This window comes from Acartia tonsa, chromosome 4, assembly GCF_053477335.1.
Source record: "Acartia tonsa isolate MP-2025a chromosome 4, ASM5347733v1, whole genome shotgun sequence".
NCBI lineage: Eukaryota > Metazoa > Arthropoda > Copepoda > Calanoida > Acartiidae > Acartia > Acartia tonsa.
The window spans coordinates 27,755,534-27,773,396 of NC_137263.1; the positions used below are offsets into that span (position 1 = coordinate 27,755,534).

General features: G+C 30.1%; 1 protein-coding gene across 1 annotated transcript in view; it reads right to left on the reverse strand.

Annotated features, from left to right (window-relative positions):
- LOC145318065 (protein turtle-like) overlaps positions 1–17,863 on the reverse strand; it is a 102,426-nt gene that overhangs the window by 66,456 nt on the left and 18,107 nt on the right. The window contains exon 4 of the mRNA XM_080159396.1: positions 104–247. The gene's annotated coding sequence lies outside the window, so the exon portion shown is untranslated. The remainder of the gene's footprint in view (positions 1–103; positions 248–17,863) is intronic.

The following is a 17,863-nucleotide window of genomic DNA, read 5'->3' on the forward strand; positions in this document are numbered from 1 at the left end:
TCTAATGAGATATGTTCGTTTATTTATATTTTCAATTTGTTAAGCTTCGCTTTGTTGATGTCATTCTTCTTAAAATACTTGATATGTATGTATTTTCACCTACCTGAAATCAATTCGGCATCTGTACTCTCCAGCGTCTGACTTTCCAACATTAGTTACTATAAGTTGTGCAGGAGAAACACTTGTGCGAAATACTGCTCTGGATCCAAACTGATGATCCTCTGACCAATGCTTTGTCTGATCTCCCCTAAAATTCGTGTTAATTATGTTTAAGCTAGTAGCATGGCCCCTATTTATTTATGTTGTATTTAGTTTCTTTTGATTGCAATTTCACAGTGCGATCCAGTGGGAAATTCAAAATAATTAAATCGCCTTTTATCTATCCTAGCTGTAAGTAGACAGCTAGAAAAGAAATTTTTGGCGGATTTATGCCATTTAAAAAAAAAAAGGTAGTGAAAAACTTCTTATCAGTTTTGATGATAAATTTTTTTACCCAATTTCTTCAAAGCAACAAAAAATACATTTATGTTCAGCATATGAAAATAATTTTTGATTGAGGTACTTTTCAGATACTTGAACTAATGTCTAATTTAAGAAAAAATTTTAAAAATATTTTTTTGGGGGTGTAAAATAACATTTTGTGAGAAAATTTCACCAAAACTATTAAGATTTTTAACCCAAAAAAATCAGTTTTATCCATTTTACCCAAAAACGGCCAGGAGGGCGCGGGTTTGCAATAATGATATCAATATGCAACATGTATTGTGTATAAACCAGTTTTCACTATGTGAGCCCTCTCGGCCATTTTTTAGTTATTGAGCAATTTACATTGCATGGCTAGAACAATTTTATTCTTGTTAATTTCAAATTTTCCCCTGTTAGAGGGAGAAGGCTTTGTTTTCAAAATTTCATATTTTCTAAAAAAAATGAATTTCTAACTGGTTTTGGTCCAGCAGAAATTTAAATTAGAGATAGAGCAATATGCGTGTGAGAGAGAAAATAATATAAGTATTATGTTTATATTCTTATACAAACTTTAAATCAAGATAGCTAGACTTAGAATAAAGATATTAACACAAAATCTAAAGTTTAAAAAAAACTATGTTATTGTTGTTTTAATCTGTAAAAAAGAATATTTAAAAACATGTCTTATAAGTGTCCTATTTTACTTATACTGGACCTACCTAAAAATGCTGGGACTCGAACTGTGAACACAAACTTTGTTTACACTGAAGAAATATTCACATAGACGTTTATTTTGCTAAAATATTCGTATCCTAACTAAAGTTATGAAAGTTTATAAATTTTTAAAGGGCGAATATAGGTTGAATATGATATGGGCTCAAAAAAACCGTGCCATTCCATAGATTATATATAACTTAAAGATATTGACATATCTAATTGTATAAGTCTGTTTATAGCTTAAAACCTGTCAAACTCAAGATAATATTATGTAATTATTGGGGTTCCCTAAGAACTCAAACACCCTAGCATCACACAAGGCTTCTTGGCAAGTTTGAATTAAAAAGCTTTCGTTAAAGGATAGTTGAATAACGTGGAAACCAATTAATCAGGGGTAAATATACCCATCTTCTACCGTCATACAAATTATATAAAGTAAAATAATTAAAAGTTTAAAAAAACATCAAATAATGTAAAAAGTGAAAAAAAAATAATCGATAAAATTTTCTTGGAGGAAGAATGATTTCAAATCCCTGTTTTTTTAAGGTTTGTGTGTTAAAAATGCGTACTTGAGGATATTATTTTTCAGAATTAACTAATGATCTTTGTACAGAAAATAAACTTTAAGACGTATTATTTACCCTAGTCAATACTATTGGCGCACTTTTACGCAAATTATTTTTACGCTTTTTAAAAATTGAATTAAAGAGTATATAATCTAAAATAATAAACATTAAAATTATCATTTAAGATGCGTGCCATTGTAAAAGTCAATCAAACTTAAGCAAAATAGTCAAAAAAATAGTCTTGTAAAGGGCTAAAATAAACGGTTTGTCGTCAATCTGATTTATCATATGTTCAATTGGAACAGAAAATTGCAATATCTACTTAAGGATTTTTTTGAATTTTTAAATTTGGCATAGATATTCTAAAAGTATGAAATGGCACCTTTCATATAAGCTCATATCATATCGAACCTATATTCGCCCTTTAAAGGATAGGGTAGCTTCCTCCCTCCAAAACAGCCAGACGTACATACCAAATGAACATTAGAAGTTAACAGAGGCAAAATTTAAGCTATTTACAAGCTAAAGCAAAAAAATTACATCATTTTTTCAAATACAAGATAATTTATTGAAGTTTACTTTTGTCTACTCTTAATGTCCCGATTTTGGCAAAAGATCCAGGGAGTAAGGGAGGGGACAATGGATCGAATATTCAATTTTTAAGTAGTCTCAGACTTTGGGGACTGGCTTAAAGGGAATGTGCATGAATACAGCAGATTCTTACTGATTTTGGGGACTTGCGCATCAATGCCCCGCTAACTAGCTGAGCTAGTTTTGAATATGCAGACAGAAAGGTTTGTAATTTATCGCTGGTTTTAACAAATATTTTTTCCCAAGAAAATGTCTTTTCATGTATAGAAACTCTACTGTGATATTTATGTATTAAATAATCTAAGAACCGCTTGAATTTTGGGGTCAGTTATAAATATATTAGAAGGGTTGAGGGTGGTTTAAACAAGATTTTTCTAGTGATTAATTACAGAATGTTTACTACATTGTGATGTGTTGATAATTTAATTTTCAAGTAAATGATTTTTTCTTGAACTAATTTTGTTTTAAATTAGGTTACCATGATCCCCTTACAATTTTGGTAAAATTTTCTTGAAAAATCGTTTTCGTTGCTTTTCAGCGAACCCTCTTAAATTGAATTAATTGCCCATTGTCCCCTCCCTTACTCCCTGCAAAAGATCGCACTGTGAACTGTGTCAAAAATAGCTAGTCGGTGCTTTTAGTAAGTAGTAGATGTAAAATGATCCACAGAATTTAGATATACAATCGTGTTTTTTTTGTAGACCTCTTATTTTTTGAAGTAATATAAGTTAAATAAAAAAAAGTTGTTTTAAAGTAATAAAACGCAACAAAATAAAAACATAAAAGATAGGCTCTGAAACGGTAGGAAAAACGGACATTAACACTTATATAGTGTCAGAACTGAATAATTAGAATATAAATGAATAAGAGTTAAAGCAAAATTGTGAATAAATTTGATGAAAAACTTCTTGTCACAGGATAATGTTTTAATGTTGCTTATAATTTTGTACTTTGTTGTCCCAGGAATCAATATACCAAAAATCAGAACAATTGGATAATTAGATCACTTAAAAATTTGTTGTTAAAAAGTAAAAATCAACATGTTTAAAATGAACGTACAGACATTCTGGTAATGATTATAATGTTGCTACATCTAAATCGTACCTAACTATTACAGGAATCACCATGCAAAGTTTAAAATCGTAACGATTTTAATAATACAATTCTAACATGCCTAAATTAAAGGGACTGTGAACGTAAATTTTTCTCATCTTAATATCAAATCTTAACATTATATTATCTCATTCATAATATCTCACAGTTAGAGCAAAACGCGCTTTTGTTTGCTTAAAAAACGGCTTTTTCCGACGATTTTTATAAGGTAAAGGGAAAGGAAGAAATTTTCCGTATTATATAAAATGTGCATTAAATTGCTTTTTTCTCCCATTATAGCTAAAATTAAACTTTTTCACATAGTTCTTGATTTTTCCTAACGGTTAAGCTGACTTTTAACATAATCCTTGCTTTAAACCAATGCAATGTATAGTTACTTAGAAATTGATTAAATAAGCAATATTTTTTATTGAAAACCAAATACAATAACAAAGCTAGAAACAGGTTTTTTTATTAGTATCCAATTAACTTTAGATGGCCCATCTCTCGCCCACCTTTAATTACAAATTTTTAAATAATAAAGACGCAATATTTATTTATAAACAGTCTGATAAAAGTGTAAACTAATTCTCCAAAGTGGGTTATTTATTGTCCAACACAATAAAAAAGGATATTATTTTTTTAATAACCTATGAGATTCAACCCTTTGTAGACAGTGAAGTATTTTTTTGTCAATAATACAAATTTAAAATAGGTCTTTATTACCTAATAACTATATTATAAAAAAAACTAATTGGCAATTTTATATCATAAAATAAATCCTTAACAGTAAGTAAATTGTTTAAACTATATATGACAAGTTAAAGCAAACATTAAAGAAACAAAAACGTTCAGATTTTCCCTGTTTTTTCCTTTTTTCTGGATATTTTTGTTAATAGGACGTTTTTGGTTGATCAGTGTAGTAAAATGTGCTTAGAAAATGTTAAGATTTGATAATCAGATGAGAAATTTTTACGTTCACACTCCCTTTAACAAAACAGCTATCTGTCTCGTATGTACGGACGGACCGACCCTAAATATAGAAAAGATTCGCTTTTAAAAAGAAGAAAATTGCCATTATGAACAAAATAGAAAGATCTTTAAGTTGACACCTTACTTTTTAAAATTCTGTTGAGTAATTATTGAATAAATCTATTTTGTTAAAGTATGGTGGTGAATCAAAACTTCGAACTTTGGGAGCTCATCATGAATGGGTTAAAACAAAATCACAAAAGTTTGGACACGTTCTTTAGAAAAAAACTTTGTAAACTTCTTGAAGACTGCAAGAATCATGAAATTTAAATTGTTTTTAACCTATTTTTAAAACGTATATAAAAATATACTATGACACCAGTAGAATCAGACTGCAGAGCCTAAATTTGAATTAAGTCCCAAATAAACTTTTTGGGGGGGATTTAAATATTAATTTTTACTGTTGCTGTGGTCATTTTGACCAGAGCAAAAGGTCTTTTTTTTATTTGGGTAAAATTCGTAGCTTTTAGAGTGTTTTGCTTCATAAATATTGTATTCTGGTATAGAGTAAAATTAGGCCTTATGATTTTACTATAAAAATTCACTAAAAAGTTAAATCTTTACAATATACCAATGAATTAACATTAACATGTTTGTGTTCTTTCACCTATTTTAAACACATAAAAATTGGGTGTAAAGGGTTAAATTTGATGACAACATGACAAGATGACAACAAATGTTTATGCAATACAACAAAATTATTTTATATCGAATATTCAAATATGATATAAAATAAGATTATTCAAACTTATTTTTTAAAAATATTTTTAAAAAGTATGTATCTTTTAAGTGTATAGTTTTCATTAGGGTTGGGCCGGATACCGGATATCCGGCTGATTTCAAATGCTATATGCTATATTAGATAGAAAAAGAGAAGAACATATTTCCCCTACAAAAATTTTATGTGCTCTAGGTCATCATATTCAGACAGATGGACCAAGTAAAATACAAAGTAGACACACCCTGCCTTAACCATTTAAAGGATAGAAAAAAATTACCATCAAAACGGACAATGCGGTGTTCAAATAGGACAAAGAGCCAAGTAGAATCCATTGAGAATGAAATCCTAGCTGCTCCTTGGCAGATATTTAATTTTTAAGATTTCAGGTATAAAAAACCCCAAATTCACTGAATATACAAGGTAATTCTACTCTTAATACAGGAAGATAAGATGTGTTTCTGTAAATTGTGCTCAATAGGATACTTTTGTAGCACAAATAAAATCATATTAAAGTGAAATCAATGAAGTAGTTCTGACTCGAATTTGGTTAACATGTCTTAATTTGGTTAACATTAAGGAATAGAATTCATTACTTATTAAGAATAAATAAAATTTAGAGACACACTCTCTAAATCAGCCAATATAATAACCATAAAAGAACAATCTGGCTAAGTTATTGGTAGAAATGTACAAAGATTTTGGCAGGAAAGAGATAAATTTACTGAAATGGATCATACATAACAAGTCATAAGATATGACTCTACAGGTTATATGATTACTTGGCTGTATGATTAATATTTCTATAATATTCTAAATATTTCTATAATATTCTAAATATTTCTAATAAATTGCCAAGTAACAATTTGTAATCAATCTGATCTATTAAAATTTCTGAATTTAATTTGTTGATGAAATGGAAGACCAATGGAAGCCTGGTTGATGATTTTAAACATGCATTTAGGCAAACTGGATTCTCAGTAACTTCTAAAGTGATTTGTGTTAAACCCTAGGCTTCTCTGTATACAATAACTTGGACTAGGGGTTTGTTCAATAAAGGCAGGTTTAAGTTTCCATTTTCATTTTGAATAGTACTTATTGAAGTAATAGAAAATTAGCTCCATGGATTATCATACAGTATTTAAATAACCTGTAAATCATTTCTTAGCCAAATAGATAAAGTATATCTAGTCTGTCAAATAGGTATTTTAATCTGTCAAAATTCTATAAGACAAACACCTGTGTATATTTTTTATTATGTATGATCCATTTGAGTAAAACAGCAAAAATCTGTACACTTATCAACCAATAAAATAGCCAGATTTCTCTTCCACAGTTATCATAATGGCTGATTTAGAGAATGTGTTTCTATATTATCTCTATCTGTAGCACAAACACAATATGTAAAGAATTCTATACCCTAATGTTTGAGATTAAAAAGAAAACAAATAAAACACAAGACAAGTTAACCAAATTCGAGTCAAATCACAACTGCTTCATTGATTTCACTTTAATAAGATTTTATTTGTGTTACAAAAGTATTCTATAGAGCACAATTTACAGAAACACATCTTATCTTCCTGTATTAGGAGTAGAATTACCTTGTATATTCAGTGAATTTAAATCTTAAAAATTAAATATCTGCCAAGAAGGAGCAGCTAGGATTTCATTCTCAATGGATTCTACTTGACTCTTTGTCCTATTTCAACGCTGCATTGTCCATTTTGATGGTATTTTTTTTCTATCCTTTAAATGGTTAAGGCAGGGTGTGTAGATGCGCATTAGTAAGGAGAAGTTAAACAAAAAATTTGCTGGCTATGCTGGGGCATTTTGATTATATATACTAATTTTAAATAAGGGCGTTTTAAGGGGTGGGATTATTTGATTATGGGCCTTCTAGTCCTTATCCCTTCTTCCCCATCCCTTACTCCATTCCTATTTCCCATTTATAACCCCCATATCTCCCCCCCCCCCCCATCTCTTCTCCCCCATCCATTCTCCCCACCCTGCAATGACAGAAGGGAAGGGATCTAGAAAGCATCTTTGAAAAAAAAGTACAGAAGAAAATTTAACCTTCCCCCCCCCCCCCCACCACAAAACATTTTTTATGGGTGGAAGGGGATGTTATAAAATCTCAGCAGGAAGGATGAATAACCCCATTAAAATTTTTTTTTTGGGGGGGGGAGATAAAAACACTCCTTTTGGAAATTATTTACCAAAAATTAACCTAATATGTAAAACCGATTTTAAATATTTCTTTATTGTATGACAACAAGGATGACAACATCTTTAAGTAGCAAAGCACAAAAAATCATTAATAAGAATACAGACAAATATTAAAATACAGATTTAAAGAGCATCTCTTGAAATAAATATATATTTTAGGTAGAAACAGCAAGAAATTTTTTTTTTTAATATTATAATCCACAAAAAAATTTATCATACCATAAAAACCAAAGATATAAAGAACTATGTAAAAAATAAAAAAAAATACTTGTCCTTTCATCTACAGATATAAAAATTGATAAAAATCTCTTAGAAATACGGAAAACTTTGGGGTATAGTCTCTTTTCTGGCAACGCCTCTTAAGGGGCATTTCGTCATATTTTCATAGTAGCTTTTAGTATGTTACTCTAAGTTAAGTTAGGTCAGGTGATTTCCCCGCAGGGTTAGGCAATTGGCCCCACAGGAGCTATAAATAAGTGAAAAGCTACTGTGAAAATACGACGAAATTTATTCTCCATAATGACGGGAATGTTAACATTAAGTTTTGGCCTTCTATCTTTAATTGCATTTGAAAAAATCACATTTCCCCCTTAGCATTATGTACTGACAGCCATAGTGAATCATAGAGAAGCTAAAAAGTTATATCAACATATCCTACCCTCTTTAAATGGCACTTTAAAACTCTGTTAATTTTGGATTAAGTGGTGTTTCCAAGGATTTATAAGTGCGGTGCATGAAGCGCACCTAAAAATATTTACTCCCCCTTTGAACTAAAATCAATTAAAGACAACAAGAGTGGCGTATTTTATCAAGTTAGGAATATAGAGTGTAGTTAAGTTAGTTTTAAGGGTTTTTAATGAAAATTGCCATAAAAAAAACATGTCTTTTTGTAAGGTTATGTACACAAAAAAAATGATAAACTTATCCTGAAAATAATATGACATTATATATAGTTATTCATTTAGACAGACATACAGTGTTGAGAAAAAGGCTTAGATAAATATCAACGCTGTTTCTTTTTTATATAAAATAACTTTTTGATTAAATATTTGTTTTTTACACATGTTTTCATAGAAATAAAAACAAAATATACAATGTAATAAAAAGCAGAAACCATTTGGAAAGGCGCGAAGCGCAAATTTTTTTCTTCAAATATGCAGGGAGGGAGGGGTTTTTGGGCTATTTATTACACTAGTCCCCAATATTTCATATAAAATTTTCTTATTCGTTGGCTCAACAACTTTGGGGACTTTGATTTGCTAATTCAATAAGTTGAGTGTCCATCCTTTTTAACAACTAATTGTAATCTACAGAAAGGGTAACTTTGTGTATCATTGGGGATGTATATCAATTTATCGGCCATTGTATTATCCCTTTAGATCCCTGTATATAGAGAAGATAATGAAATTAATATTCTGTTGAGCAATATGAAACTTTTGTGCAAATGAATTTTGATTGGTTGATTAATTAAGTTGAGTTTCCATACATTTCATCCACTAATTGTAATCTATATAAGGGGTAATTTTGTGTATCATCATTGGGGATGTACAAAATTTCTTTGGTAAAAAGTCTATATTATACAAAATAAAATACTTCCTATTACCTGGTTTGTTATGTTCAGTGAAAAAAGATTAGGTATAACCTAATTTCTACACTAATTTAAAAATTTAGTAAGGTTAAATGAATAGTATTAGTAATAGTAATTTTTTTTTGGAGTATTTCTTGATCTTTTTTTTAAAACTGGGATAGTTTTGCTTTTTGTAGGGTAGGGGGCAAAAAGGGGCATTTTTGTTGACCAGGGGGGGCAAAATGGGGCATTTTTCAACATTAAGGGGGGGGCAGGGGGGGCGGTGGCTAGGGGGGGGGCAGGGGGGGGCGTTTTGGTCGCTAGGGGGGGGCGATTGCCCTAAATGCCCCCTTCGGTTCGCACGCCACTGGGTAATGGGGTATTTAGGTCTTGTTTAGTCTATTTTGATGTAGAAACTTAGCTTTCATTGTTTTTTCTTAGAGTTTTCCCTATTTTCCTGTGTCTATTCATAAGGACATTATCTAAAATGATTCAGCAAGTCGGGGACTGACCTCATTGGGCAATGAGGGTGGCCGCATAATCATGACAAGAAAAGCAAAGATTATTTATTTTAAATTTTGAACAAGTTTGCTTTTATAAAGTTTATCATAAAACCACTCTATTTATGATTTATTTAAAGGGCGAATATAGGTTCGATATGATATGAGCTTATATCAAAGGTGCCATTACATACTTTTAGAATATCTATGCCAAATTTAAAAATTCAAAAAAATCCTTAAGTAGATTTTGCAATTTTCTGTTTCAATTGAACATATAATAAATGAGATTGCCGACAAAATCGTTTATTTTAGCACTTTACAAGACTTTTTTTTGACTATTTTGCTTAAGTTTGATTGACTATTACATTGGCACGCACCTTAAAAGATAATTTAAATGTTTATTATTTTAGATTATATACTAGTTTATTTAATTTTTTAAAAAGCATAAAAATAATTTGCGTAGAAGGGCGTCAGGAGTATTGACAGGGTAAATAATACGTCTTAAAGTTTATTTTCTGTACAGAGATCTTTGATTAATTCATGATGATATAAACAACCCTTGTGTACGCATTTTCAACACACACACACACGGCCACAAAAAAACTGGGATTTGAAATCATTCTTCCTCCAAGAAAATTTTATCAATTATTTTTTTTTACTTTTTACATTATTTGATGTTTTTTTTAACTTTTAAATAATTTACTTTATGAAGGTAGAAGGAGGGTATATTTTCCCCTGATTAATTGGTTTCCACGTTATTACGACTATCATTTAACGAAAGCTTTTTAATTCAACCTTGCCACAAAGCCTTGTGTGATGCTAGGGTGTTTGAGTTCTTAGGGAACCACACTAATTACAAAATATTTTCTTCGAGATTGACGGGTTTTAAGCTATAAACAGACTTATACAATTGAATATGTCAATATTTTTAAGTTATTTATAATCTATGGAATTGCATCTTTGATATAAGCTCATATCATATCGAACCTATATTCGCCCTTTAAGGCTGAATTTCCCTGACCTTAGCATAGGTAGAATTTTTTTTTGGATCATGAAAATTATACAAAACAATCAAAAGTACTATTGTATTATTTTTTTTGTAATTTTGTACAGTCAATTTTTTTTTGGCTAAGTCCCCTATTTTTTTCTTGTACATGTTGTATCAATTTTGTCTACAATAGTACTATTATGTTATTTTTTTATTAAGTACCATATTTATTTTTTGTATATGTTGTACACTTTTTTTAATTTTTTGGTTCTAATACCCTTTTGCTGATTGTATATCTTGTATTCATATTTTGTATAATAATATTAATTTTAAACATTTTTTACTTTACTGAATATTTTAATATGCCTACTAAAGTAACAAAAATAATTAGGTTATATTTTTTGGATTTAAAAGAGATTTTTGTTGCATGCTTATTGTATTTCTTTTTTTATACAATAGTACAAAGTTTTCAAAATTTAGTTAAGTCCAAATTTTAGAACTTTGCCTAAAACATAGTGCTTATTGTATAATTTTTTGTATGATAGTATTCATTTCAAAAAATTTCAAAGTTCCAATTTTGTAGACTCTAACAAAATTTTAGAAATGTATACAATTGAAGAACAAAAAATATACAATAACATGAATTTTGATAAGTTTCAAAAATGAGGACTTAAAATATTAATAAATTTTTTTTTGAACATAAAAAAAAAATTTTAGAATTTGGCAAAAATATTTTCTAATTCCACAATTTAAATTTTTTTCTAGGTACAATTTTTTTTTCTCTAAGTACAAAATTGGACTACAAAATTCCAAAAAAAATAATACAATAGTACTTTTGTATGTTTTGTATAATTTTTAAAACACAAAAAATAATTCTACCTATACTAAGAACAACCTGGGAAGCCTCTCAATACTATTATATAAAGTAGTAACCATTTTTTTGTCTGAAGCTTAAGATTTCATAGACTACTGAACTGAATGAATTCTTCTTTTAATGGAAGCTTCACATGGGTCCTGGGATGGGTTTATGCTATCTTATTTTTAGATTTAAGCCCCTAGATGGTGTAGGCAATTTTTCTGTCTCCTTATTACACTAAAAGGGGGGCAACCGCAAGTAAATAATAACTAGGATGACAACATCCATAAAAACAAAGCTCTGAAACAGTAGGACAGACGAACATTAACTGTTATAGAGTGTCAGAAATGAATTTACAAAATAAAAATATAAAAGTTTTGACAGAATTATATGTATATTTGTTGCAAAATTTCTTGAAATACAGAATTCTGTTTAAAGACATACTGGCATTTTTAGGATTTGATTACAGAGATGCTTTGCTTGGAATTAGTACTCAAAAATCAGATCAATCGCATGATTATGTCACATAAAAATTGTTGTTAAAAAAGTTAAAAATCAACATGTTTAAAATGGACGTACGGACATTCTGGTAATGATTATAGAGTTGCTACGCTTTCTAAATCGTACCTAACTATTGCAGGTATCATCAAAAAAGTTTGAAATCAATAGGACTATTATAACTTGCCTAAATCAACGAAAAAAGCTATCCGTTATGTACAGACGGACGTATGGACTGACACTTATTATAGAAAAGCTTCACTTTTAAAAAGATAACCATAGAGAAATATAAAAGAAGAATCCTATTATGTAAAGTAGTAAGGCTTTATGTTCTGAAGCTTAAGATCTCATTAACTACTGAACCGATTGGGCTTTCTATTTCAGGTAAGCTTAATATTTGTCTTGTGATGGTGTTAGTCTATTCTATTTTAAGTCTTGGGAAGGTTTTAGGCTTTTTATCCCCTTTGAATACAGAGCCACTAGATGATAGGGGCGTAGCCGGTAGTATTATATAATGGATTATTATTCCATGGATTTTACACCAGATTATCATGTACTTTAATAAGGTGCAACTTGTAGCTGGCTAAAATAACAATTGCTCTTATCCACCCACTTTACCCCACCCCTCCCCTCCTACTGGAAGAACAAACTAACAAATAAATGATACTCAAGTTAGTGAACCAACCAATGAAAATTCAATAAAAGTACCCAAGTTGTTAAGCAAACAAACAATACTAAGACTTTGGTAACTAGTGTAAAAAACAGCCTAATGTCTCCTCCCTCCCTGTGTATAAAATTGCGGCATGCTGTTTTTTTATTCCTTTTCCAATGCACATTCAAAATGGATTTTAATAAATTTCTACCTTATATAGTTAAAATTTTCGCCGCTAGAAAAACTTAAATTTTTGGGGGGTTTTAATATATTTATGGTTATTTTTAAAAATAAAATAAAAGTATATCTGTTTTAAATTTGTTTCCTATATAATTGTTTTTTTTTCAATATTTTTCAATATTTTAATTTAAAGAATTACAAAATCTAAACTAAAGAGGCAAAGAGGCAAGTTTATCAATTTTAGTAAGCATCTAGGTCAAACCTTGATAGAGTTCTAACATGAGAACCTTCATCCTACTTTCAATTAGGAAGTAAAGGATGAGAAGATCTCAATTACTCTAATAGTTAAAAAGAGATATACAGGGTGGGGCAAATAAGACCGGACAAACTTTAAACGGCCATAGCGCCAAAACTACTTGTCCAATCAGGACGTTTGACCACACTATAAAAAGCTTAGGTAATGACCATTTACCCAAAAAAATTTTTGGACGAAGATAGACGTGTACACCGAGCTGGCCGCGCATATGTTCAACAAGGCAGATTCCAAATGCGCCGGTGGTTAATGCGCAAAATCACAAAACGTAGGGTCCGATACGGAAGGAGTTGGAATCTTGACCCCAAATTTTGTGGGTGTCTTAGGCTCATCGAGACACACATTTTGCCGTGTTTAAATCCATTTTAGCTCAATCCTAGCCGAAATGAGATCGATTTTTCAAGATTTTGAGCCTTAAGAAATCACAAACAGTAGGGCCCGACAGAGAAGGAGTAGGAAATTTGACCCAAAATTTTTTGTGTGTCTTAAGCTCATCGAGTCACGCATTTTGAGTACTTAAAGTCCACTGTAGCTAAATCCTAGACAAAATGAGAGCAAAAACATGGATTTTGTCAATTTGGCGGTTACTCATGTTCCTAAGGAAATGTGGCCTCCCAGCAGCCCGATCTTAATTCAATGGACTTTTGGGCCTAGGGCTACTTTGAAGCATGCACCAATAGACGTGCCCATACCACAAAGACCTCCCTCATTGCCACTATCAAGGAAAACTACCCCAGCTTGGACAGGTACATTTTGACCTGGACCTGCCGGCGGTTGAGGAGGCCGGTAGAGGCGGTGATTGAGGCTGGCGGCGATTTTGTTGAATTATCTACTAGTCATATACCTATTTTGCTTGCCAGTTTTTAAAATTCAATAAAATCTTTAAAATTGACGATTTTATGTTTATTTGTTTAGAAGTTAGAATTTGTCCGGTCTTATTTGCCCCACCCTGTATATTATATATATGGAAATATATCCCCTAACTCAATAATATTTTTTAAGGAAATATATTTCTTTTCAAACCCTCTGGATGGCACCACATATATCATTGTATAATTCCAAATTTGCTGTGTTTATATCTGAATTTCTTTATACCAATTTTTGAATCGTTGTACAATAGGGTGGGTCGATTTTTGACATTTTTTTTCTGAGACCTAAGCGGGGATCTGCAAACGATTCTTATGATTATAATACACCTCTGGATGATTTAAAATTTATCTTAAGTCTTAAAACCGCTGACGACCAGACATACAATTGTATAGCTATTTGTAAATGGGAGTCAAAAATTTATTGAATCAGAACTATGGCTTCATGGTGCTCTCAGGAAATTGTATACAATTGTATAGCTATTTGTAAATGGGAGTCAAAAATTTATTGTATCAGAACTATGGCTTCATGGTGCTCTCAGGAAAGGCAATGAAGAGTAGAATCAGGAACTTTTGACAGTTTCAACAAATCTTGTTCCAAGCCTGAGAAAATCTCAAAAAACCTCTTCAAATTAGACAATTCTCAATAAACCTGGAAAAATGTTTTTTTTTTAAATTTCTAAGGCTAGGAACGAGATATTTTGAAATTGACAAAAGTTCCTAATTCTACTCCTCAAGGCCTTTTCTGGGAGTACCATGAAGCCATAGTTCTGATTCATTTTTTTTTTGAAATGTCGTCTTTGCATATTAATATGTAATGAAATACATCTTTAAGTGGTCACATTCTAAATCTAAATTTTTAAAAATTCTTTTTAAGTCAGAATTTTTTTTAAGTTAATTTTATCTGTTGCATATCCCCTCTTTGAATAATTCCCATATGAACCCGCCCTATTGTACAAAATTAAATTTTTTTTGTTTTTAATTTGTCGTATACATTTTACGGCCTCGTACTAATTTTAATTCGTATTAATTTTTTTACGCCTTGTACTAATTTTCTAACTCACCAAATCATGGCTGAAAAATGGTTTTTGTATATAATATATGTCTCTCATACTACTAAAATTTCTTGTACCCTGCATAACGATGGTATACTATCGTAGATCCTAAAAATTTTCTTTACTATAGTATAACAAAATGTATACAATTTTATAGTAAGGCCATGTATACTATCCTATACAAAAAGTTACAGAAAAAAAAGTATCAACATATACAAAGGACAACCTGTGTAAGTGGGTTATTTATTGTCCGACCCAATAAAAAAGGATATTATCATTTTAAATAACCTCTGAAATTCAACCCTTTGTAGACAGTGAGGTACTTTTTTTGTCAATAACATGAATTTAGAATAGATCTTTATTTCCTAATTACTATGTTATTAAAACATTAATTGGCAATTTTATGTCATAAAATAAATCATTTACAGTTAGTAAATTGTTTAAACTATATATGACAAGTTAAATATCCCTAGAAACACTATAATAAACAAAAACGTTCAAATTTTCCTAGTTTTTCCTTTTTTTTCAAGAATCTGCAAAATCAAGGCATTAATTTTCAATATTTTTGTTTGTAGGACGTTTTTGGTTGGTTAGTATAGTGAAAGGTGCTTAGGAAATGTTAAGATTTTATAATCAGATGAGAAATTTTTACATTCACACTCCCTTTAACTCTTTTTAAAAGATTGCATGCTTGTACAAATATTATCTCTTTCTTTGTTAGTGTATGCATCTACACTTGCCTATGTATGTTTAAGTTTGTTTTGCGTGTTGAAAAGCATGATTGCCATCATGTGGGTTTATAGAAAAACAACACCTTCCTCAACTTATTCATTTTTTTCAATTAAGTTGGATTTTTGTATAAATTTGGAATATGTTTTTTATTTCCTAATTATAATTTTGAAATTACAGCCTGACACGTTATGTTTAAAAGCGAAGCTTTTCTATAATTAGGGTCGGCCTGTCTGTCCGTAACAGATAGTTTTTTTCATTAATTTAGGCATGTTAGAATTGTCCTATCGATTTTAAACTTTGCATGATGATTCCTGTAGTAGTTAGGTACGATTTAGAAAGCATAGCAACTCTATAATCGTTTCCAGAATGCCTGTATGTCCATTTAATAAATGTCAGTATGTCCTTAAAGTGATCGCGAATCAAGTTATAAAAATTTGATATATATTTGGAATTACTTAGTTATTTAGAATTATGATAAAAATTTTGCTATATTTGATATAAAAAGTGCCTGAAAACTTCTATTTTTAAATTTGCTACAGTACTCCAAAAATGCATTTACACAATTGTGTGCTAAACAAACTTTTAGATTTGTTAGCATTTCTCTTAACACAGATGGAGTTAATAAGATTTATACTTGTAAAATAAGAGATAAATTTCTGCTTTTTATACTAATGTTATGAATTTTGCTTATTAACAACTGAAAAAGTTGCAAACAAGGTTTTAAAATGTTGGACCAAATGACTAAAAAGATATTTTTCAGCTTATTTTAGTGCAACTAACATAACAGGCAATCAGAACTAGTGTAGAATACTGTATTATGGAAACACAATTCCAGGGGCCCTCAAATGGTTTTAGAGATATGTAGTATTAGTATTGCACAGTTAAATTCACTAAAATTTTTGTTATCAATGTTGTCTCAAAGTGCCTCAATAAATGATCCTTAGAACAGGAAAAAACTGGTGGTTGGTGTATCATTTAATAAATAATAATATAGATATCTAATTAAATTTTTTTGATAGTGAAATTGTAAAACAATAATATATGTATAGTCAAAATATTTTTAATGTTCTTCATTGATATTATAATTACAAAAGAAGACCATTAGAGCTCTTTTGAATGCAAATAAAAGGCATCAGTATGGAAAAAAAGCATGAGGTACTCTAAAATCAGAAGAAACAAATCATGTAAATAAAGTGTCCTTCTAAATCTTCATGCCATCTATTGCTTTTAGAGGCAAAATTGCCTTCTTGTAAGGTTCCATTTAATCATCATTTAAAGGGGAATTGGAAATATAAATACTATTTGGTATGTGGTACGTGGTCAGGCTCAAGAATTATTAGTGTACACAAAAAGGGCAGGGTAAATGAAATATTTTCCCCTCATCAAAGATTATTTATAAATGTATAGATGTTTGAAATAAAAGGATTAAATAAATTTGCAAAATGTTTCCAGAGGCATTTCTTTTATTGTGATAGTAGTGTGATTTGTATACATTTATACAATTACTTTAGAAAGTATTGATAAATGCTCCTCTAGTCAGATTATACATAAAGTTCTGCTCTTAAATTACCCAAGGATTTAGAATATGCTTCTATATATTTACCACTAAAAGGGACCCTTCAACTTTGCCTATTCCTCCTTTCAAACATAATACTATCATGTAAAAAAAAATACTTTTTTATTTCATAATGGGCTATATTTGTCTATTCTATGATGATTTGGGGGTGCTTTGAAAAAGGGGAAAGCATTTTAATATTTAAAGGACGCCTGCAAGAAATACCACGCTTTAACTGCTGAAAGACTGCCACAAGTAGACCCAATACCCCAAATTTAAAGCCTTCAGCTTCAATAACAAAAAAGTTCTAGGCATTTCAAAATAGCATTTTATGTACAATGAAAATCTTGAAAGATTTCCAATGCCTTTAAAAGAAGAAAAAAATATTAAATTATGTCGCCTAGACACAAAATTATGACTTTATTTTTGTCAGAAACTTAGATTGCCGGTAACTGATTACATTTTTACAATAAAAACACCACATTTCATAGTCAAAATCCATGAAAAAAATTCGATTTAAATTGCATTTTTAAACAAAAATCTTAGCGGAAACAAAGGGGGAAACTGTTACAAGCTCAGCTGTGATTGGTTGCTTAGCTGATTCAGCCTTCTGATTGGCTACAGTACACTCGGTACAGCGCAAGTTAAACTTAATTTTTTTTAATGATTTTGACTATAAAAAGGGTATTTTTAT